The sequence below is a fragment of the Pristis pectinata genome, chromosome 19, assembly GCF_009764475.1.
Source record: "Pristis pectinata isolate sPriPec2 chromosome 19, sPriPec2.1.pri, whole genome shotgun sequence".
NCBI classification, from domain to species: domain Eukaryota; kingdom Metazoa; phylum Chordata; class Chondrichthyes; order Rhinopristiformes; family Pristidae; genus Pristis; species Pristis pectinata.
Genome location: NC_067423.1, coordinates 10910454 through 10935674, shown reverse-complemented (window position 1 = coordinate 10935674; position 25221 = coordinate 10910454). Strand labels below are relative to the sequence as shown.

The following is a 25221-nucleotide window of genomic DNA, read 5'->3' as shown; positions in this document are numbered from 1 at the left end:
GCTGGATGAAATGTGATGGTGAACTGACGAGCGAACGACTTCCTTCTGATCTAGCTCCATTCATGAAAAAGGACTCATAGTAGTGGACTGAAGTCCAACATTACCATGCATTGACCAGATGTAGAACTCATTTCTTCTCTCAACTTTTAAATATCAAAATTACCGTAGTGGAGAGGCATCGAGTAAAGTGTTTCCTACTAGTCGCAAGATACTTTCAAGCTCGTTGTTTTAAAATGTTGAAAATGAAGGTCAATGTGCAACAGCAAGGTTTTTTAAACTGCATATGATGAAGAAAGTTGTGTATTTGCATAGATTTAATCAGTTCATTTCTATGCCCAGGTATCTTGGGCATTTATGCAAGGGCTTGACGTATCTTCCTTAAAGTAAAGGAGTCCCCTCATGATTTGATGGGAGTTAAACTTCAAACTTAAAAGTTGCTTGCTGTTGCATAAAAATCCAAGATACAATAAAAGCAACAGTTCCCATTTGTTGAGGTTGAGAAGATCAAAACTGGAGATAGAGCAAAGGTCCCAGTGTCTCCCGCCTGTTGATATTACGATTGTAGCTGTTTCAAAGTGGGAAGCCGCAAGTGATAAGCTGGCACTTACTCACCAGGCAGAATAGAAGAGTGCTGAACCTGAGTCGCACCTCTAGGTGTCTGAGAAGTTATCGAGGGTTAGTAATGGAGGCTACGCCTTTAATACACAATTTGGCGGTGAACATTTGAGAGCCTGGGTTTCGCTTGCTGTATTGTCTCTTGTTAATTCATTCTGAAAGAAGATCAGCCGCACTGTTTAAAATTTTGAATTGTAGTTGCATCGTGACAGCCAAGACTTGGGAGACTGATTCGAGACTTGAATCCTGTTCCGTGCCAAACGTTCTCGTATAGTTTGGCTTGGAAACCGTTTGCCAAAGCCACTGGGACAAAGTTTGGTTGGGGAAGGATGACCTGGGAGATGGGCAGCTGTTCCATCTCAGAGTTTAAACATTGCATACTAGGACTACAAGTGGCTGCAACAGGATCAAGAGGTGGTTTCTCCTTCGATTATTCGAGGTGGAATCCAGGATGCGTGCCCTTATGGATACTAAGTGCATAACTGGGGAATAGCCTGCACCAAATCTACACTGTTTGCTGGGCACCTGACGGAATTGAAGAATTTGATGAAATAATGAGAGCTTGTAAATCTGGAACAGGATCTGCAACCCAGCACTAATTCAATTTCCTCTTGATCAGCCCCAACCTTTCTGAATGGCAGAACATGCTCAGGGTTGAAATGACAAACTTCCTATTAAAGGTAACTTTGCATCTTCTCAATGCACATTCAACAGAAATTGTCCTCTTTATTTTGTGTGTACTGTTGGTGCCAGTGTTGTAAAGAATGATAGGAGTATTGCTCATGTTGCTGCTGTCCAAGGGTTGTCGTACGTTAGCCGTTGATTGCTATTTCACTGCACTAGTTCTGGGAACCGAGGTCTAAGTGCGAAAATGCTGATTTTTGGGAATGATTGAATTACTTGGTAATAAGAATTAAGGAATAGCAAAGTCACTTCTTGAGCACATTTGACATGCTAGACAATCAGAGTGAAACTCAACATAAATGAAGAGGGCTGTTATATTTTCACCGTGTGCCGCATAACATTAATGTGCTGCAAGTTTGTCACGAAACACTTGCATTGATGCTGATGTATTGTCGGTTGCGTTATCTGCCTGTATCATCTTCAGTTGACCCTATGTGTTAACAGGTGATTATAAAGGAAGTATGTTTCCAATGTTCTTTTGCTGTGGACCAAGTTCTGTGTGAGCCCATTTGTGGAACAGTCTCTGAGAGCTGGGAATTTTTAATCATTCAAACCCAAGGGCGAAAGTAAATCTCTATCGATTGGTTAACGTAGTTAACGTTGCCAGTTTTTAATCAATTGCGCTGGTTGCATCAGCAACTCTTATGCATTATACTAGTTTGCTTTCACCTTTGTTAAAGCCAGAATTGGTGCAATGTTGTATGAGGAATGTCTTTGGACTTGAGTCCATTCACAATTTTGAGTGGATTAGGCAACTTGTGATGCTAAGTGTCCATAATATTTTCAACTAAGTTTCCATGTTTCATACTTTCAGATTATTCTCATGAAGGAGAAGGTCATTTGGCCTGTGGAGTCTCTGCTGGTTCTCAGTAATCCTTATCTGTTCCATTCCCCCACTTATTTCCCTACAATCTGTTCTCTTGCATCCCCTACCCACTCAACAGTCTTTTTGCCGCATGCCTACGCTGCAGACAATCTAGACTATCCATTTGATGAACACATTTGGGATACGGGAGGAAGCTGGAACACCCAAGGGAAACCCTCAGGATCACGGAAAACATGCAAACTCCATATAATCAGGTGGAACCCTAGGCACTAGCTCTAACTGCTGTGTCACTGAATGAATCCAGTTTAATTTTTCTGACGGGGTGACGTGCAGGCTGAAGAACCCTCTTATTTTTCTGTTTTTGTTTTTATATACACACACACACACACACCATGTAGTGTGATTGAACTGGTGAGCTGGAGGCATGGGTTTAACTTGGTGGGGGAATTTAAATTTAAGTAATTAAATATGACTTGGAATAGAAATGGCTGGTTACAATGATGATACCCATGGAAATGAGACCACTCAGAAAGAAATCTGCCTTCCTTTCCCCTGGTCAAACCCACTGCAATGCAGTTGACTTGTAACTGCCCTGTGAAGTGGTCACTAAGTTCTGTAGATCATTGGGAATATGGATGGTAAATATTGGTCCTTGGCAGATCCAGTAACTGACATAAAATTCACACGACATACAGGATTATATAGGATGTTGCTGCTTGTCCAGCCCCTGCCTGGTCATGTGAACATTTGCCACTTGTGTGGCTAATGGTAGGTGTTTTGCAAAGTCTCTTGCACATGTGGTAACGTCCCACAGTGAAACTTGTGAGAATGCAGTCAGTCAGGTAGTTGGGGGGGGGGGGGGGTGAGATGGGGGGTGGATAGTTTGTGGCCCCCACCATACGAGAGGAAGGGAAGTCACCAGATGTGTTGGTAACTGGTAGTTAGCGTAGCCACACTGGGGAAGTCACAGACTCTGCTTCCCCTTGTTTGACGCCTGTGTGGGCAGTTAGAAGTGGCGCCCTCATTACAGGCAGGAACAGATGGAGTTTGCCAACTGACTCAATGAAACATGATTCTTGAGACCGCAAGCTCCAGGAAAAGCAGCAGTGATCAAAAAAGACAAGAGATGGAACATTTGTAGTTTCAGTTTACTCATAGAGCAAGATCTCATTAAAAGGGAACTGCACTGATGTGGTCAGTCCATAAATTAACATTGTGTTGATTACAGGAGCATTTTTACCCTGTGCTGCCCTCCCCAGGCTAGTGAAACTTCTTAAAAGTTTGTCAGAGTCAACACTGCACTTTGTCTTGAAGCTTTACTTGGAGTTGAGTGCGACCTTGCATGCCGTTGTCAAAAATATGTGAACCTGCGCAGTTTTGTCATTCAAACTCCATAGCGCTGAGTTACCATCTAAACCATTTTAAAAGGTTAATGCTTCTGCTAAAGTAGGTAACACAATTTTCAGCATGCACATTAGGTTTCACATGCTGATGCTGCAGTTCCTAATTTGAGGTTGTTGCTGGGATTGATTTTTTTATTTTAGAGAAACAACCATTTTTCTTGCCCACTTAATTTCTGCATAAGTGGGCCTTGTTGGAAACCTAATGTGGTGTGGGAGGTTTTGTTTCTATTTTAACTAGACTAGCAGGTGGTTTGCTCTTCAGGATCTACGGATACAAGTCTTTTGTCGTTCTCTACCCTCTCCTCCAACAAGACTTTTTGTGAAACTGACATCTTGAGCTATCAAAGTAAAAAAAACACAAACTCTCAGCAGGTCAGGCAGATCTGTGGAAAGGAAAGTTGACGTATCGGGTCCAAGGTCCTTCGTCAGAACTGGGAAGCAAATTTTAAGTTGCGGAGGTGGTGTATGGGTGGGATGGATAGTACAAAGGGAAATCTGAAGTGAGACCAAATCTGCCTCGGGGGGTTAGAGGCAGATTGAGGCAGGTGGGTCACAGACTTGAAACCTTTAATTTTTGCTCCTTCTGCAGGTGCTGCCTGACCAGAGTGTTTCCAGCATTTTTATTTCAGATTCCCAGCATCTGCGTTTATTTTTGGATTCTTGCTTAAACCACCACTGGTCCTGATAGCCCCCTCGTGTATCTCTGTGTCAGTTTGTGGTGCTGTGAATTAGCTTGAAATGCTGTAATGTGTTTAACAAAGGGACAGGAATGCACATTGTTAATCCAGAGTCTATTTTGGACTGCCCAAAAATGACACGTAGTGCATTAATCCATTTTAAACACTGTAAATTGTGAACTGCATGCAAAGGTACAAAAAAAATAATGATCCATTCGGCTGACTTTGAATAGAGGGCGGGTGCCATAGGAACACTTCGTACTTCGACAGTGTCCAGTTGGATTGAGCTGCCTTTATTGATGACTGCAGGTTTCTGCAAATACGATTGTTTTTTTTCCCCTTTGAACTTTGTAGTCAGGTGCCAAACAGGAAGTAGGCTTGTCATTTGGAGTTGTACACAGACCCTCTGCTTTCAGACCTTTTTTGAAGGGGGTGTCGTCCAGTTGCAAGTTGCTTTGTGCTGAAAGTGAAGGTGACTCAGCAAAGTAATCTAATCTTGACGCAGCAAGAAACAATGCAGGAGGTGGTGTCTATAGGACTTGCTGATCTGCCCTGGCAGTGTGAATGTGAGCAAGACTAACTATTGACTTAATAGAAAAGTGATGCCAGCACTAATGTCAGTATGTTTAGTTATTTATAGCTGGGTACAAGGGCTCCTTTGTCTTGAGCTGCCTTAATTTAGCTTGTTTGATCAAGGTGAAATGCAAAGTATTTGCTAAGCAAATGTCATGGAAATTTTGATTGATTTTTATGATTCTGGCAGCCGTGGAGTATGCGGAATCCCTTGGTCTGATGCACATCTGATACTCCCGGCACAAGGGCCCCAATTGCAGTCCAAGATCACTCTTGCATGCACGCTGGGGTCAGGATATCATGGGCGCAGTTTTGTAGTGAGTTTGAATGCTACTGAGGCTATTTTTTTTTGAGTCCTCTGCTAATGGACAGCTTTTCTGATGAGGAAGGGACTTTCTGATTCTTGTCTTTAATAATTTCACTCCATGGCTCCGAAGCACAGTCCCATCTCAAAGGGTATAGAATGCTGCAAATTCAACAGTCTCCCTTGGCCTATCTTGGCAAGTCTTTCTCAATTTCCCAACATTTATCACCAATTTTTGGCAGTCTTGGTGTAAATGAGATCTGGTTAGCTGAACTGATTAAAAAGTTGCGTTGAGTTAAAAAGACGTCAGTTTGAAATGTGGCTATTGGTACACAACTGTTTGCCAACAGATCAAAGGTCTGGTGGTTGTTTGGTGTACGTGAAGTGTAACAGTACTCTGGCTTATCATTTCTACACTCCGTTCATTGCAAATCATTGTCAACAATGACTACTTGAGCTAAGATTGCTTCATGTTCCCATCTTCAAATGGGATTTGTTCACTTGTTATCTAACAAATAGATGCCTTTTTTAGGTTGTATTGTCAATATTTGAATGGAATTATCTCAAACTTCTACAGAAGCCCTACTCCATTCGGTTACCGTGGTGTGTGGGATTAACATGCTCAATGAGATGGTGAAATGAATATGTCTATTTAACAACATGGGCTGGGTGTTCCTGCAAGTTGGAACCTCTTGTCCTTTCTGAATAGAGTTCCACTCCAACAGGTACATTATGGTGGCATGTGACAGATTAAATGCACGGTCAGTTCTTCATTAAATATAACTATTCCGTATCATCTCTCTCTCTCATTTGCAAACGTTGTTCTCAGTCTTGAATAGTCCAATCGTAATCTAATGAGAAGTGTGCACTTGGCAGTCTGCATATAGAATGAGAAGGAACAAGTGAGGTAACTGATGTAATGGTAACTATAATTGGTATTGTTAGAGTTACATTTTATTAATACGTCTATATTTCCTTCCACATCATATTATCTGACCAGGGAAACGGAGCTGTACTCTTTTTGAAAATATAAAATTTGTTTGGCCTTTTGTATCTTTGGGATGCAGTTGACTTTCCACCTATATTCTTCAATTGACATCACAGACTGAGACCTGGAACTTGGAATATTATGCTCACTGAACAGGAATTCAAAGACAGCTACCTGCATTGTGCTGGGATCACTGTTAAATTGTACTCCTAATTTGATATACATCATTGCTTGAAATGAGACCATAAGACCACAAGATAGAGGAGCAGAAGTAGACCATTTGGCCCATCGAGTCTGCCCCACTATTTGGTCATGGCTGATTTTTCTTTGTCCCCCCAACCCCATTCTCCTGCCTTCTCCCTGTAACCCTTAACCCCCTTACCGATCAAGAACCTATCAACTTCTGCCTTAAGTACACAGCCCTCTGTGGCGATAATCCACCAACCTCTGGCTGAAGAAATTCCTCGTGTCAGTTTTAAAGGGATGTCCCTTTATTGAGGCTGTGCATCTAAACGTATGTTTGCCTGGTAATACCTCGTGTTTTGTATTTTCTTACGACTCAGGAGGTATTCAGCCCATTCAAGTCTATGCTGGCTCTCAGACCAACCACATTTTTCCACTTATCTTTCAGTTATCCATTCTACCTTGCATGCCCATCAATTCGCCTAATTCTCCCACCAGCGTTTGAGGTAACTGATAGTGGCCAATTAACCTACTAGCCGGCACCTTAGGATGTGGGAGGAATGGTGAGCGTCTGATGGGAAACCCATGCCATTATAGGGACAACAAGCAAACTTCACACAGATGGCGTTGGAGGTTGGAATCTAATCTGGGTCACAAACTGTGTGCCAGCAGCTTCAGGTGAAGGTTGTCAGTATAAACCTTTTAGAATATTTGCTTTGACATAGGAACTGATCCTTGCTGCTGACGCACTGCTAATTGCAAGCAAGTACTTAACTGGGTGAGTCTTGTTCTGGGCCCCTCATTAGTTCTCAAACACACAAGGAAATGGTCCTTGCAAATCTCTGTGCTGTTGAGGCAGCCTTGATTAAAATTGGGTATTAAGGAAATATTTTGTGAGTGTTTGAATATTTGCTCCATTGGATTGTCTCTTCCTTCCTGTTCTGCAGCCTGTTGTGGGCTGAGCTGCTTGCATCCCAGAAGAGTTTTATTTTTAACCTCAATCTGGTTTTGCTCACCTGGGTGTTGTGGGGAAGTTGTAACCATTCCTCTCCAGCAGTCTTCCCTCCAGTTTTCCTTTGTGCCTCCTGAATTGGAACATATGGATCCAAGTGCTCTTCTGGCAACTTGAGCACAGGAATCCAGATGAATCCTTGGCGCTGAGGGAGTGCTGGATTATCAGAGAAAGAAACCTTGACACAGGAGGCCATTTGGCTCATTCTGTCCACGCTAGTTAAAAGAATGACCTAGCATAATGCCAATTTTAAACCAGTTGATTCATAGTCCTGCGGGTCACAGCTCTTCATGCACCCATCCAATTACTTGCTAAATGTGACGAGGGTTTCTGCCTCCACACTCTTAGAAGCAATGAGTTCCAGATCCCCACTATCTTAGAAGATAATTCCTCAGCTCCCTCTATTTCTTGTGCCAGTTACTTCAAATCTCTGCCCCCCAGGTCTTTGACCACTGGGAAATCAATCCTTGCTATTTTCTCCCTCCAGCCCCCTCAGAATTGGATACATGATCATAACCACCTGTTCCAAATGAAACAGTCGTAGCTTAAGCTATCGTCAAGCTAGGATTCACGTGTCATCGTTCTTTAAAAATATTGCAAATCTCTGGGTCCTGGTTGGATTCTCAGGAAGATGTGGAAGATTGTTGTTTTGAGGTCTCCAATCCCCTGATTACTGTTCATCGTTCAACCAGCGTCCATATTTTAAAAAAAAATTATCTTGCTTTGCTCTTCATGGAACCTTGCTGAAATTGCCTGCTGCATTTACTGCATAACACCAAGTCACCTACCGTTGGAAGTAATTCATTGGCTGCCAAATGCTTTGGGACGAGTGAAAGATGGCGGGAGGTGCCATATAAATGTATACAATTTTCCTTCACTGATGAGCTAGCCATGTACTTGCTAACTTGGGGTTATTTTGGGATTTATAGTGAATGGTATTTCCTCTGAGATACGAGCGATCATCCTCTGAAATGGCCAAGCAGAAACTAATTAGCAGCAGATCATCAATTTCTCAGAATGAAGTCGATATGATACTCTAGAGCTGGAGGAGTACTTTGATCAGAAAATACTCCCACTACATTTTCCTTCCTCTGAGGGACTTTTCTACTTGATGTTGATTTTTCATTGTTTATGGGTCAGGAGTGGAGTCTGGTTTTCAGAGGCTAGGTTGAGCGAGTGGCAGCTGTTTATTCTTCCCCCAGGTCTTAAACTTTCAATTTCATCTCATTCCAAGAACATGCAGAAAAGGTCTTCTTATAGATTGGAAAACACACAAATGGGAAATCCCCTGCACATCTCAAAGCTCCAGTTGTTCTAAAAGAGAATGTTGCTTTGTGGATTATGATTAATTTGTGTATTCAGTTTGACATCACTTATTGTAAAAATAACACTAATCGGTGTTGTAACGCATGTTTCCTAGAACTGAGATGCACAATCTTTTCAGTACAGGATGTGCGTCTTTAGCTCCAAATTGGTTGCCATTATAGTGACGGAGGGATGAATCAGGCTTCCAGATTGCGTCAGACAAATGCAGCACTATATTACCCTCGTACTCCAAAGCTTCAGAGTGTATCAGGCAGTCAACTTGTGGTGGTTAATCTCTCCAGTGAAGAGAGCAAATTTGTAAAGCTATAAGAGCTATTTTCAAACATTGGAATATTAGATTCAGTTAATCCATTCTGGACCTATGACTCAATTCCAGTATATGGCTTTGAGACATTAAAGCAATGCCCCGTCACCACTCTCAGGTGAACGCAAAAAGCCTTGTGGCAATGAAATAGTATAATTTGATGTGCACCTGTTGTAGAAGTCTCATAAGCAAGGCTGGAGTTCTTCTGTTGCATTTCCTGAGAGCTGTGAAATGAGCTGCATTTTGCTCCCTAGTGTCACTTTCCAGTGGTTCCGATCTGTTCCAGGTGAAGTACAGTGGGTGGAACATGTAACCAAACCAAGCAATGCCTCCTGTAAAACTAAAATCGGGCTGGTTTCTCCAGCAAACCTTGGGCAATGGGACCTCCTTTATGAATGACAGTTACCCTAAGAGGCTGGTAGCGGGCTCTGCTGCTGCTGTGCTGGGTGCACCTTCACCAATTTGGATTCCTTCAGCTCTCAAGCAACTTTTTGTCCGCCTTCCGGTGAAGAATGTGTTGGCATAAGTAGTTTGATCTTGGTTTTAACATGGTGTGAGTTAAAATCATGCAGGTTGTTGTATTTGTAGCTTAGCTGGTGTGAGAAAGGAAACTTCCAACAAGTCTTGCCATTGGTAAGAACCACCTTGGCTCTCCCTGTACCTGTGCTGAGCAATTTCTACTCAGTTGACTGAGAAGTAAGATTGAGAGCACCAAATGTGACCAGTAGCTTCTTTGTCAGCCATTGAATATTACTTATCAATGTGCATGTCGTCGTCATCATTCCAAAGTTTGTTTGTTTCTTAACAATAATCATCAGATCATGAGCATATTTGCACACATAATTCAATACATAATTGCACACACAATGTTTAGTGTATCCTGCAAACTTTGTGATGGACAGCAAAACTGTTTAAAGAACGTTCAATCTGGGAGTTCAATTGTGCTTGTTTAACATTAGAAATGAGAATTTTAGTTCCAGAACCTGAAGTTCACTGCTGGAACAAGTATACTATCACACAATGTAGATGGTGTCTGTTGGTGAAAGAATTGTGCATGCTCTAGGCTGCAAGAATCCAGTTTATTGCCATTAGATAGGCATGGACAAAGCTGAACGAAAGCTTAAGGACAAAGAAATTGGACAAAGTTCAACTGGAAAGTGATTGAGACTCCTCAGTGCTGTCTCTCTATCTCCTGAGCTATTTGATCAAAAGTAACTGAGGTGAAGCACCCTTGCCATTGGATGTTGCACACCTGTGTCCTTGCATTGGCTTGGGAGCCCATCCATTGATCCCCAATCAGAGATTGGGCTACACAGAGCCTCATTTCATTAGTGTGGGCTAGTTTGAGTGAGTAGACTTCGAGTACTTCAAATAAAATTTGCCACCCAACCTTCCCTTGCACTTTATGGCTGTACATAAATCTCACTGTCACATGTTTCCTTGCACTCTGAATGCTGGCCATTGGAAACCTTCAGGGAACCTAGTGGTTATATAATTCATGTGTATTTTTATTCTATTACAAGTTAACAGAACTTGGTTTCTGTTTGCTTCAGGGTCATGGTTGCTGCACTTAAGAAGTTTAGAGTCAAGATTTCTTGGGTGCCCAAGTGTTGACATGTTTGGCAGAAGTGCATTTACCATTTGCATAATTCTGTACGACAGTACATCGTTTATTTCTGGCACATTTTTATGCCAAATTTGGAAAATATTTCACTATTGCATATTTGAACAGTTTTGTTTGCTGAAGTCTATCGGCGTCCCCTAATTATTTTGGGCATTATGCCATGTTAGTTCAATCAATGGGCATGTCATAAGCTGAGCATACTGTAGTTTATGCTGTCTGGGATAATTCTCTAGTCTGCAAAGGTTTTAACAGAAGTAATGTTAATGCAAGTTTGTAGGTTTCCACAGCTTGCTGTTCATCTGGAGCTGCCAACAATCTGCAGAAGTTGTAACGTAAACATGTTGGGGGACTTGTCAGTGAATTCTCTGAATCCTTTTCTCACTCTAGGCCGTCCCATTCACGGTGCTGAAATGGAAGGGAAGATGTGATAAATGACTGGGCTGGAATGTGATGCATGGCAGGTGAGTGGCTCTGATTTTCTGTCCTAAAGATTAATTGTAACATGCTGGAGACCCACATGTAATGGTAGAAAATGGCCATCCATTAATATGCCCCTGTCTTGACTTTTAATCGGCAGTTGCCTGCAGACTTTGTGGATTGAACGCTGGTTGAAAATTAATCCAAGTTAGCACAGGGAGGATGAATTGCGGTTTTTAATCACAGTGACCCTGAAGTAGGTTGCATTTGGCTTCCAAATGCCAGGTCTGAGAGAATTCCTATCAGACTGCAGACCTGGTAGGCTGAAGTACACTGCTGTTTGAATCTCAGTAGAGTGTATGTGGGAGAAGCAAAGGCATTGTTTGAACTCCAGTATAAGCTATGCTTTAGTAAGTCCTTGGTTTCAAAATGGTATGTGGGATGATCCCTATTGTGGTCCTGTCCCTGGTGGTCCTCCATGTATAGTTGTTCTCCTAACCACAAAGCTGTATTGATCCTCGGGAAATAAGGAAAGCTACCTCCATTCAATCCATTGCAAATTCCAGGTTAAGGGATTTAATTTGTATATGGAATTTGCTGGCATGCTTTGCAATGAAAAGTTAACTTGGGGTGTTTCTATCACTTATTTTGTAGTAGAATGTTTTATTTTGAAATAAGGGATAGTTAATTAGTCCCATTTTCCTGCTTGCTTCTGCAGGAGGTGAACAGGAGTAAAACAGATCACTTCTGCCTTTGAACTCGGGTAGTATGAGAGGTTTTGGAGTCCTCCTAAAGGGTTTGGTTATTTAATGGTCTGGAAAGGAAAGGAATGCTGATCAGGCTAACACTAGTGCTGGAGGGATTGAAAGATTTGGGACTAGTTGCAAAACTCAGTCTGATTTCATTAACGTCTTCTCCAACACCCACTGGTCTGGTTGATGTTTCCTGCATCAGCTCAGTGTTAGAGTATGCACTGCTTTGGAGAAGAGCCATTCAAATCAACATCCTGCAGCCCTCCAACAGGGATTTGTGGTAACTGGATCAAGATGCCACAAGGTCTTGGCTGACGGAAGCTGAGGCGTGTGTCTCTACACCACAAGGATTTGAGGCTTGATTAAGTACCTTTCAAAAGACAGATGGAAGACACAATTTTGAAGAAACTGAATCCTAAACTAGCCTCCTTGCCAAAATAACGAGACTTTGCTCAACTAGTGACTCCCTTCAATGGGTAACTGAAGGGGTGAGGGTAATTTTTTTTAAAAGAAATACTTCTCTATTCTATTTAGTGCATGACATTGCCATAATTTTGTCCAGTTTGTAAAGTCACCATTTCATTTGTCTTGGTCCACACCCTGAAATTACTAGTCCATTCAGCAGCACCACTAACAATAGTCCAGTGCATCTCTAAATAGCAACACTGTGAATATTGGTTTTGGTTTATTATTGTCACTTGTACTGAGGTATAGTGAAAAGCTTGTCTTACAAACCGATTGTACAGGTCAATTCATTACACAGTGCAGTTAAGTTGAGTTAGTACAAAGTGCATTGATGTAGTACAGGTAAAAACAATAACAGTACAGAGTAAAGTGTCACAGCTGCAGAGAAAGTGCAGTGCAATAAGGTGCAAGGTCACAACAAGGTAGATCGTGAGGTCATAGTCCATCTCATTGTATAAGGGATAAGACAATTGTTCAATAGTCTTATCACAGTGGGGTAGAAGCTGTCCTTAAGTCTGGTGGTACGTGCCCTCGGGCTCCTGTAGCTTCTACATGATGGAAGAGGAGAGAAGAGAGAATGTCCCGGGTGGGTGGGGTCTTTGATTATGCTGGCTGCTTCACCAAGACAATGAGAGACAATGGATGCTACCTGACCTGCTGAGTTCCTCCCGCAGTTTGTTTCTTGCTTTGTCGTCGTTCAGCTGCCGAGGCTTCAGAAATTGAGCCTTGTGCTGTTTGTGTGGCCAACCAGGTATGGCTGGGTAAAATGGAACAACACACTTCCTGTGGAGACGTTTGAGCATACTGCTTGTAACTTGAGGTTTCTTGACACAGTGGATGTGGAGATGATGTTTTCCCTTGTGGTACCATCTAGAATAAGGAATCACTTTTTAAAAAAAAAAGTCACTCATTTAAGGCAGAGATGAGGGGATTTTGTTTTTCTCTCTCGAGCTTTGAGTCTTTGGATCTTGTTTCCTCATGGAGGTTGAAGCAGTGAGAACATAGAACATTACAGCACAGTACAGGCCCTTCAGCCCACTATGTTGTGCCGACATTTTATCCTGCTCTAAGATCAATCTAAACCTTCCCTCCCACATAGCCCTCCATTTTTCTCTCATTCATGCGGCTATCTGAATCTGACGTGTTTGAATATTTTTAAGGCAGAATTAGGTTCTTGATGAGCAATGGGGTGCGAGATTCCTAAGGGTAGATAAGAATGCAAGATTGAGGTTACAATCGAATGAACTGAAAACTTTTAGAACAGCAGAGCAGGCTTGAGTCATAGAATTATACAGGTCATACAGTACAAAAGCAGGCCATTTGGCCCATTGAATCCATGCTGGCCACCAGCATCTGCCTGCACCAACCTTATTTTACTTGCCCTATGTTCCCATTCACTCCCCCCCCCCCCCCCATATTCTACCACTCGCTTACACACTGGGCGGCAGTTTACAGTGACTGATTACTCTATTAACTCGCTTGTCTTTAGGATGTGGGAAGAAACCAGAGAACCTGGAGGAGATCCATGTGCTCACAGGGAGAATGTGCCAACTCCACACACACACACACAACATCCGAGGTCAGGATCAAACCCAGGTTGCTGGAACTGTGACACAGCAACTCTAACAGCTGGGCCACTCTGCCACACCTTGAGGGCTGAGTGACCTTCCACTGCTGATTCGTATTTTCATGTTATCAAGCCTATTGGGTGTCCCATCAGTGAAGAAGACCCAAGTTGAGATCTAAGTTCCTGTGGTGATAGCATGTGAGGCCTTGACTTTGAATGTCTCTGTAAGCTGGCATGAAGCTGGGGAGACCCTGGCAAATCTCACCGTATGGGCCACTTCCCAGACCCAGACAGCTCCCAGGGCATTCTGAAGTCATGTCTGGTTTTCTGTAAATGGTGACGACATAAGTAATGTGGTCAAGCAGGTGGAGAAGTGCCCCCATAATTTTATCCCACAGATGTGGAAATTGATGTTTCAACAGAAACAACAAACAAAATTCCAGTGAGATGATTATTTTGCACTGTTTCCAACACTCCCCTTTAACACATTTTTAAAAGTCCAGCAGCCTGTGAAACTTGCAGCAGTTAGCTTGTGTGATTCTCTTTGGTTGAGTTAATGCATTAATGTTCTGTTGAATCCTAACCATTTAGATCTACACTGAGGTGCTCTTGAGAAAACCTAAGTGGATCATTGACCGCTGATTGTTGCCATATGATTTGCAGTGTATTAGGACAATGGGTTATCAAGCATCAGTGAATTGTCCAAATCCAACCCTGATTAATGGGTCTCTTATAAACAGTGGTCAAAGGACATTGACAATTCCAAAATTATTTTCTTTTAAGGCGAGTAAAATCTTGAGCCATTTCATTGAATATGCTGTTTGACAGGTGTGACTTTGTGATGGAGAGAACAGGTACTGTATTAAAGAAGAGGGGAATGAAGTGGGTCAAAGTTCTTCTTGTTATGATTCAATTTGAGGAAAAGTTTGAAAAGCCTCTAACAGGAAATAAGTCTGCCACTAGAATAGACTAAAAGAAATCCTTGACCTCGAGTCATCTTTGGGGCTGATGATTCAAGGGTCTGATATTGGTCTTTGCTTAGCACATGACTTTGTGGCATTGAGTTACAATTTATCATGGATTTTGTGAAGTGAATCATTTCCCCGTTGTAATAGCTTCAGTTGCTGGAATAGAAAATTAAATGAAAAGGATCAATTTATAAACTGCATGATTAATCCCACACAACTGCTCTGAGGGTTTGACTCAGACTGAGAGCAGAACTTAATCAACCAGTGAAAGTTGGTATAGTGGTAACTGTATTAGTGCTTTGACCTCTGTATCTTGCTGTATCTCATTAGTGAAGCTGATAAATGCTTTTTTATCATAAAATATGTAAATGCTCACCCTTTCTTTCATTTTCTCCCATCTTCTCCTAACTCTGGGGCTGAGCAGTAATATCCCATTATGTTTTTCATGGGAAAGCCTATATTACAGTGGTAGTTATTTTACAGCGAAGGCAGTGATGTTTAGCTTCATTTCTCTCTTCTGTGAAGTCATTACTGTTCTTTATCAGGATATGCTGGAAAAGCCAACCTCCCTGCTCCTCCCTCATTGTGCAGAGAAGCTTGCTTTGGAGTTGAGTTGTTCGTGCATCCATTTCACTGAAGGCGTTGAGGGAGTCAGTGTGAGACTATCACGTGCAAGCAGAACTGGTTAGAGTGGCAGGATTTCTTCCACAATGAACGTTACTAAACCGATGGAGATGTGAGACTGCAGATGCTGGAAATCTGGAGCAACGTGCACAGGAGCTGGAGGAATTGTGAACTGGAGCTGAACCAATTGTTTTGATGACAAGTAGCTTTTTCTTTAACATGCAAACTCTTCACTTCTGATTTTTTTTTTGATACGCATTCCTTAGCTGGCCTTGGTAAAGTTTGAACCAGTTTTCCAACTACCTAATTTATGAAGTACCTGTTTTTTTTTGTTTGGTACAAGTCCTTGAGTATGCTCAGTAACAGCAAGCCCTGGGAGAGGTGTGAAGCATAGGTGTGATATCATGCAGGGAAATATTCTCTCACTTCTGTCGGGTAATTTGGCTGAAGAGAAGATGTAATCACTGCATGGGAGCAGAACAGTTTGCCTGATGAGCAGAGCGTTGCTAGGCAGGTGTTGTTGCAGACTGGAAGCAGCCACTGAAATAAGTGGAGCTACCTCTGCACATTGCCTTGTGAAGTGGGTGACTTTTACCTCTTTCCCTGCCACCCCTTTCTTGCACCAAACCACCCCTCCCCTGACCGTATTCACCTCTGAGAGATTTAAGTTGGTGGTGTTAATGTAGTGATCGTGCACTGCTACATACAGATCACTCGGAGTGCCAATGTATTTCTGTAACCTCCTGAGCAGCAGAAAAGAGCAGAGGCTTGGAGATGGGAAGTTTGCCGAATACTTGGTGCAGAAGCTGCGACTCACCTTGTGCTCTCACGCTGTGCCTACAGCTTTCCTCTCTGTTTAATATAAAAAAAATAATTACAGCAACGGCCTCCATTAATGTAGCACCTCTAATGTAGCAAGAACCTCCCAGGGAACTTCACTGCAACGTTAATCAGACAAAGGAGGTCTTGGAAATTAAATCCATGAATGTTAGAAATCCTCTGCAGCTTTGTGGAGTGAGGAAGTGTTTATGTTCCAGGTTGAATGAAGAACTTCAAGTTTGTGAATCTTTGGAATTCCCAGAGAGCAATGAAAGATGATTCACTGAATATATTCAAGGTGGAGATTAACAAAGATTTGAACTATAAAAGGGAGTCAAGTGGTATGGGAAGAGAGTGGGGAATTAGGAAGGATTGGGGCACTTGGCCAGGAGATATCAGACTCATTTTCCAAGAACACTTCATTTCTGTCATAATTGGCCTTTCTGTTGTCTCTTGATCCCCAGCAGAACATCTGATGCAGAGGCTGTTATATTTTAGCAATGATGTCATTGACAAATTGTATACAAATACAAGTATTTGTATTCCCACAGCCCTGGGAGCATAGCTCCACAGAGTGGTGGCAAATGGGTTTGCGACAGGAACCATTAATTATTCCATAAACGTTATCTTTAATTGCTACCCTGGATGTTCCAAATCGGTTTTCATTTTGTTCCTCTTGATGATGAACGTTCACTCAACTGTGCTGGATGATCCTGTGGTTACTTACTCCAGTCACCTGTCCCTCAGACCCAGATCTGCTTTTCCTCTACCAGTGCCATGAATTATCAGTGCTGTGTGATTACAGGTTTGTTTGCATCTGTGCACTGGCTCGGAACTATCGTGCTTGTAAACACTTAAGTGTAAAATCTGCGGCTCACCTTGCACCTCCAGTTGCAGGAACAATATGCCAAACATCTCAAATAATGAGGCTAATGGACTTGTAGGTAAAACACTGTGGTTTTGGGCAAAAGCATCTCGTGGGAGTTTGTGCTATTTTGCATGAAGTATATAACTCCTTGGAAAACATAACTTGTTTACAGCTTCAGCAGCATTTATCGGTTTAGAATATAAGCAACAAGAATAGGTGAGTTGGCCCCTCATGGCTGCTCTGCATGGAGTAAGGTCCAGTCTTGACCTCAATTCCACTTAACCACTCTTCCCATACCACTTGACTCCCTTTTATAGTTCAAATCTTTGTTGATCTCCACCTTGAATATATTCATTGAATCCTCTTCCACTGCTCTCTGGGAATTCCAAAGATTCACAAACTTGAAGTTCTTCATTCTCTGTATTAAAACGGGCAATCCCTTATTTCGGAACTATGCACCCTGGTTCTTGATCAAGTCAGGGAAAACGTGCTTTCATCATGCTCCCTGTCAATCCTCAAAATCTTCTGTTTCAACAAGACTACCTCTTGTTCTTCTAAACTCTAGTGAGTTATAGGTCTAACCTGCTCAACTTTGTTTCATATGTCATCCCTTTCATTCCAGGAATCAACCTAATGAATTACCTCTCCACTGTTTATAATGCAAGCACATCCTTAAATGTGGTGATCAAAACTATATTCAGTAGTTCAGATATGGTCCACTGGTGGCTGGTTAAAAAGGCATCAAACTTCCCTATGTTGATACACCACACCTCTTGCAATAAAGGCCAACATTCCCTATCATTCCTAATTACTTGTTGGATCTCCTGTGTTTTATGTACGAGGGCTCCCAGAACCTTTTGTATTGCAACATTTTGTAATTTTATTCTGTTTAATAACTTAGAGCAGTGAAAGCTTATTTATCTCATAGTTCTATATCACCAATTATAATGACAGATTGTGGAAATGGCCAAGAATTTCTTGAGCATGTGCTGCTACATGCACTTCAACGGAATGCCTAACCTTCCAAGGTGCTGAATTGCCTGTACACTTATTTGACTTGAGTTAATTAGCAGTGAAATGGTTACTGAATTATTTGTGTGGGTGTGTTGTGGTCGTCATTACTGAAGTGGTAGTCAGTGGGACTGGCCTCATGATCCAGAAAATATGGCTTCAGATTCCATGAACAGTTTCAATGTTGGAGTATAATTGTAAATAGAAATACAGCAATGAATGGACTACATGGTAGTAGCTTTATGTTTGTTTCTGAAATTTGTTCCCATTTATGGAAATGCTTGGAGATTGATTAGGGATGAATTTCAAGGCAAGTGTTTAAGGAAGGAAACCCAGCCTGTTGATGAATGCTCTGTTTTAATGGGTATTGTGGGACTCCAGAGAACATATGCCACAAAGTCTATTTGGCCCAATCAGTTTGTTCTCCACCCAAGCCTTCTCTCACCTCTCCTCATTTAGATCTATCAGCGTAACTCTCTTATCCCCTTCTCCTAATCTTTGTTATGATGGTCATGCTTTTGCAGCATTGTGTAAAGATTGATTTTACTAGTGCCCTGCGGGATGCTTTGTTTCATAGGGTCTCGGACTATACCGGTTCTAGTGCTGTCCTTAGTCCCGTGATTATTTTGAGGACGTTTGAGACAATTTCCACGCAATACACCAAGAGTCGTAAGGCCTTTTCCTGTGCTGTACGACATTTTGTCTCACCATGTCCTTAACATCATCTACACTAACCTCCATTACCATATCTGTTCATGGAAGATGAATTGCATACAACCTCTGAAATGGATGTAAGACCTATTGACAACCAGTTTAAGTAAATCTCGATTTCCCCCCCCCCACCCCCCCACCCCCAATTATGTGCACACTTTTAAAGAATTATTATATAATTTGTATATTAAAATGCTAATATTTTCCAAATGAGCTTGGTCTTTTGAGATGAAGACAAGGATTTTTAAAAACCTCAGTGAAAGAATGAATGGCACAAAATTGCCACAGACATGAGAGAGATTCCTAAGGAACTGCCAGACTTCTGCCTATCGTTTACTGAGAGTAGCAGGTGGTGCTGGTGTTTGGCAACATTTTTTAAACACAATATCATAGCGAGTTAGATGACAGTAAATGGGTCATCTGCAAAGCCACATTGTTCACAGTAGCCTTGAGGAACGCAGGCAGGTTTGAAAGGAGCCACTGCCTCAGTGGTATGCCTGTGTGCTTATTGACTCGATTGTTAGGAATTCAGGATCAGCCGTACTGTGGTTCATGGTTTTGGTGGGACTGAATCTAGTTAATCATCAACACATGGATGGAATTGGGGGAAAGGTTACTCCAAGAGCATTTCCTCCTCCTCAGTTTCTGAATCCTCTGGTTTGAGGGACAAGCGTCATGAGAGACACAGACAACCTGATAATCTGAATGTAATAGGCATGAGAAGTCTGTAATAGGCAGAGTTCTCACTGACTTCTGAGCAATTGCTTAGTGCTACACACCACCATCTGTTAATTTGACGCGGCATGTAAACACTGATGGCAAAGATTCATGGGATTCAGCTGCAGATTGTCATAAACAATGCAGTAATTGCATTAAAAATAGCTAGTGCAATTGTGCGCCAAGGACACAGCACATTGATAAATGTGGTTTATCCCAATGAATGCACAGAAGCTCTTGAATTCCACTCTCTCTGGGCCCTCACACCAATGCTTATCGTTGCATGTCCCAGCAAAATACCAATTCATGATTAGTGGGATCTGTACATTTGTGGGATCCCAGTTGAGCATAGACAGAGTATAATACATGGAAGTTGCTGGTACTCCTAATGCAGGAGCTTTATTGAACAACACTTGATAAAATTGCAGAAAAAGGCAAGGCCACAGAAATCCCTTTTAAATCCATCCAAAGGGAGGGGGAGGAATTCTATAGTTTGTGGCCCCGTAGTTGAAGGTGGAGTGAAGGAAGCAATGGAGTAACTCAATTAGGAACTGCAGATTTTTTGCAGGAATAGAGGGTGTTGGCAATGAGGAGGGGCAAGATTGCAGTGGGATCATTAAAAATTTGGGTGATGCTGTAATTGAAATGGTCTGTCTTTGAACCAAAGGATTGGTTGCTGCAATTACTTTCCTGAGCCAGTAGTGATCCAAGTCAAATTTTCATTGACTCCACTCACGGTTTGACGCCGCATATGCTGACCAAGGGAATAGATCATAGCTGTTTGAGCATACATCGGACAGTTTTACTGAATTCCTTTCCAGCCAGTGAACATTTTTGAGGGAATGGGAGCTTTTGGCTGAGGACATCAACTCCTGTCTGACTTGTATTGCTGAGGCCTTTTGGAACAAGGAGATTACGTTACATTATTTATAAATTGCATATATGTCTTTAACCAAGGTGACACTTGAACTTAATCCATCTTTAAATTTGAGCAGAGTATTGAACCCTGAACCACATTTGTTCCTTCGGGCAACAGAGCGGTGCAGCTGGTCCAGTGACTCGGGTTGACTCCTGACCTCCGGTTCCATCTCAGTGGAGTTTGCCAGGTTCTCCCTGTGATCGGTTAATTGGCCAATGTAAATGGAGGTCAGGATTCAACCCAAGTCACTGGACCCTATAATCCACGGTAGATTATAGGGTCAATGGCTGGAAATGTGACGAGAATAAAATGGCATCTGTGTAAATGGACTTTGGGTTGAAGGGTTCATTTCAATGCTGTATGACTCTAGTTTAAATCCATGCCATTGTATTAGCTTGATTCGTAGTCATTGGCTGGTTTATTGGCTGTTATTTATAAGCATTTGTTACCAACACCTCTGTGACTTAAACTGAAGCTTGCTTCATAAGTTCCATTTCTCTCAAGTGACATGCTCTATAATCTGCTCTTAGCTCCCTGGTACCATTTTATCAGATCTTGGGAGGTTCAATGTTAACAGTACAATTCAGCCTCAGAAGTTACTGCATGTTTTAACACTTCCTAGAAATTTAACTGGAGATCATGGAGGATGTTGTGTTGGACCATAGAAAATATCTTGTCCAATTGCATTCACTACTTCTGTCACATTCCTTCATAGGTGCTTGAAAGGACTTGAGTCCTTCTTTCCCCCAAGGTCTGTCCAGAAATTATTTGCATCATCTACACTGAGATGTCAAGAACTACCTCCTTAAAGCAGGGTTTTACCCACCTTTTATGTCTGTTCCTTAAATTCATGAATGACTCAATAATTTCAGGGTTATTTAATGTAGGTGTGAAACAGATATTTAAAGTGCCAAACAGTCTCCCCGAGTCATCGGGTAAGTCTGAGACTTACCTGAATTTCTGATGTGGGCCACTAGGCCCCATATCAGGTGACTGCGATGTTTGTTAAATGAGTCATATCACAAAGGTTGCTCGCCCAGGCTACTCCAACAGCTCGTCCCAAACCTGTGAACTCTACCGTCTGGGGAAAGGGCAGCAGCTGTATTGGAATACCACCACTTGCGGGTTCTCTTCCAAGTTGCTCATCGACCTCATTCAGAATTGCATTGTGGTTCATTTATCACCGGGTCTCAATCCTGGAGCTCCCGTCACATCAGCATTGTGGGAACGCTGTTGAATTGGAGAAGTTCAGTCACAACCCACTATGTCCAAGCTGGCTAGAAGTGGGCATTAGGTTAATCCTACTTTCCAGCTCTTGCCCCACAGTCCTTGAGGCTGTGGCTCTTCAAGTGCTCAGGGTTTTTACTTCTACCCCTTTGGACCAGACACTGAGTGAAATATTTTTCTCAATGCCATCCAATCATTTTTCAGATGACCAAATCTAATTATTGACTCTCCGCTCAGAAAAATAGCTCCCTTATGTTCTCCCTGTCGAGGCTCCTCATAATTCCATACACCTGTTAAATCCTCCAAGAAGCACACCCCTCAATTTCTTACAAGGATAAGGTTTCTCATAGTCATACTGCACAGAAACACCCTTCAGCCCAACCAATCCAGACTGACCAAGATGCCCATATCCCTCTCAACCTTCGCTATCCATGTACCTGTTCAAATGTCTTTAGAATGTTGTCATTGTACCTGCCTCAACCACTTCCCATGGCAGCTGATTCCATAGATGGATCACCCTCTGGCTGAAAAAGTTGCCCCTTAGGTTCCTATTAAACCTCTCCTCTTGCCTTAAACCAATGCTCTCTTGTTCTTGATTCCCCAACCCTAACTATGCCCCTCATGATTTTATACACCCGCATTCACCCCTCAGTTCCTACACTTCAATGACTGAAGTCCTAGCCTGCTCAACCTCTCTCTCTAACTCAGTTCCTCAAGTCCTGGTAACCTCCTCATAAATCTCTTCTGCACTCTCTGCTGACTGGCATCTTTCCTACAGCAGGATGACGGAAACTGAACATAATACTCCAAATGCAGCCTCGCCAATGTCTTGTACATCTGCAACATAACCTCCCCGCTTCTATACTGAGTGTTTTGACTGATGAAGGTCAGAGTGCCAAAAGCTGCCTTCGCCACACTATCTACCTGTGATGCCTCTTTCAGGGAACCATGTACTCTTGGGTCCCTCTGTTCTACAACACCCAGGGCCCTACCTTTTGACTTGACTTTCTCCAGGCCTGTCAATATCCTCATTGCTCTTTGCAGCCTCTCCAGTGCATTTATATCTCTCCTGTAGTATGATTGACCAGAACTCCAGCAGTAGGCTTATTTTTTTTTTAAACACTCAATTCACTTTTGGGATCTGGGCATTGCTGGCGAGGCTCAAATTTGTTGCATGTCCCTAATTGTCCCCAAGGTGATTGGTGATAACCCACATCCTAAAACCATTGCAGCAGTTCTGGTGATGGTGCACACTTGGTTTTGGTGAGGTGGTGATGCATTTCTAAGTCAGGATTGTGTCCCTACTTGGAAGGGAAGCTGTACGTGGTGGTGGTCCAGAGTACCTGCTGCCGCCCTCGATGGTGGAGGTGAGAATTTGGGAGGTGGTGTTGGAATAGTCTAGATGAGTAACTGTCCTGCACTTTATAGAGTGTACTCATGGTAGCCTCTGCAGTAGTGGTGAGGGACAGGAAGGGTAATGAATATTTGGGGTGGATGAGGTGTCAGGCAAGTAAGCTGCTTTTTGTCTGGGTAATGTCAAGCTTAGAATTGGTGGAGCTGCAAGCAAATGGCAAGTGTTCCATCACACTTCTAACTAGTGCCCTTTATGTAGATGGTGGAAAAGCTTTCAGATGTCGGCAGAAGGATGCCCATGCTCTGACCTGCTATTGTAGCCACTGTATTTATGTTAGAATCATTTGAGTTTCTGGTCAGTGGTGACTACCCCCCCCCCGCCAGTATGTTGAGCATGGGGGACTGTTGGTGGTAAAGCAATTGAATATTAAGGATATATGATTAGACTCTTGATGGAGATTGTCATTGCTTGGACCTTTTAAGGTGGAACTGTTGCTTGCCACTTATCAGCCTCTGCCTGAATGTTGTCTGTTGTCTCTACATGCAGTCATGGACAGCTTCATTTGCTGAGGATTTGCGAATGGAATGAAACATCCTCACTTGTGTTCTTGTGTTGGAATGAAAATCGTAATGAAGCAGCTAAAGATGGTTGGGCCAAGGACACAGCCCTGAGGAACTCCTGCGGTAATGCCTTGGGGCTGAGAGTCTTAGCCTCCAACAACCATCTTCCATTATGTGAGGTACGGTTACAAACATTGGGGACGTTATCCCCTTGGTACCCATTGACTTCACTTTCACCAGGGCTCCTTGATGTCACACCTGTCAAATGCAGCCTTGATGTAGGGATCAGTCATTGCTGCCCTTTATTGACCTAGGTATAAAATACATTGAGATGTGGGCAGTTAATATTGGCTTTGTTAGCAGTGTGTGCACTCTGAAAAATGAATTTACAAAATATTATGAACAGATGACCCAGGAGAAGATATGGAAGGCAGGTTGGTTTGCTGCTCAGTTTTGTGTTTGGGGGTGAATTGGGCAATCTCAGCTCTGGCAAGATACTGAAATCGCATGCAGGTTGTATAGAAAGCCTCTAAAGAATTATATGATGAAGCCTTGCATGGAATTTTTAGCTTGGCAGAGCCTATGAATGCGTGTGTTGAAGGCCTATGGAAGATGGCGCTTGGCATTGGATGGTATTTTTGGGCCATTTTATGTCAAATTTTGAAGGTTTATTATTACTACAAAAAACTGAGACCTCATGACAAAAATAGTTATGGAACCTCTTCAGTGTGAAATATACGACACTTGAATAATGTTTTCCATCCTTAAGGGAAGGTCTCTCTCTCAACTAAATCTATATCAAATCATTGTTGTCTGAGAATATAATTAACGTGCTTAGCATGTCCTCTAATGTTGAGAAGTATTGCACACACAAAAATACTTCATCTGCAATTTATTATGTAGTTCAGCAACCCTCCGTAGTCCCAGTAAAGGAAAAGGAGTTTTCTACTAAGAATTATTTCAGTAACAGCTGTCCAAGGGATGGCAACAATTAAGTAAAGTTTTGCACTGTTGGCCTGCACATCCACATTCCAATCATTAATATATCTCAAGGAAAGCAAAGATACTGGAACCAATCCATGGGTGCTTCGCTGTGTGCTCTTCTATCATATAAGGTAACTGTACACCAGAACTCCTCTCCCTAAGGCATTTTCTCACCTGCACTGCCATTGCCCCTTTCTTTACTCCACTGGCTTTAATTGGGTAGGTGATGGTTGTGTGAGCCACTTAAGGCATGGAACCAACTGCAAGTTCTTTTGGAGGTTTTAAACACGTATTTAGTTTGTAAGATGGAATGTTGCTTCTAAAGCTTCAGTGGGGAGAGCAGAACACAGTGTTACCCATCTGTCTTCCTCAAGCAATCTAATTCAGCCTTGTACAAAGTATTGAAGTCAGTTGAAGCATCTCGCCAAGATTAGTGGTATAACTGCCAGACTTCACTTGGAAACTGGACTTTCAATAATGTTCAAAAGAATTGCTCTCAATTTAATGTTACGCAGTGAAGACAGCTTTAGTATTGTTGCTAAGTTGGTTCAAAAAGTAGCAGAGCTGTTTGGAGAGCGAGCTGGCATTGTTATGGATGAAATAACTCAGCAGGTGAGGCTGCATCTGTGGGAACAAAAGCAGAGTTAACATCTTGGGTCAAGTCTTTGATCAGAACTGAAATGTTAACTGTTTCTCTTTGAAAGCAGCAATTTCATCCCAAGCAGTTATTTAGACTACA

General features: G+C 42.3%; 1 long non-coding RNA gene across 2 annotated transcripts in view; it reads left to right on the top strand.

Moving 5' to 3' along the window:
* LOC127580514 (uncharacterized) overlaps positions 1-25221 on the top strand; it is an 82674-nt gene that overhangs the window by 54210 nt on the left and 3243 nt on the right. For both annotated transcript variants that reach the window (XR_007957832.1, XR_007957831.1), the window contains one exon: positions 10907-10980. This is a non-coding gene — a long non-coding RNA (uncharacterized LOC127580514). The remainder of the gene's footprint in view (positions 1-10906; positions 10981-25221) is intronic.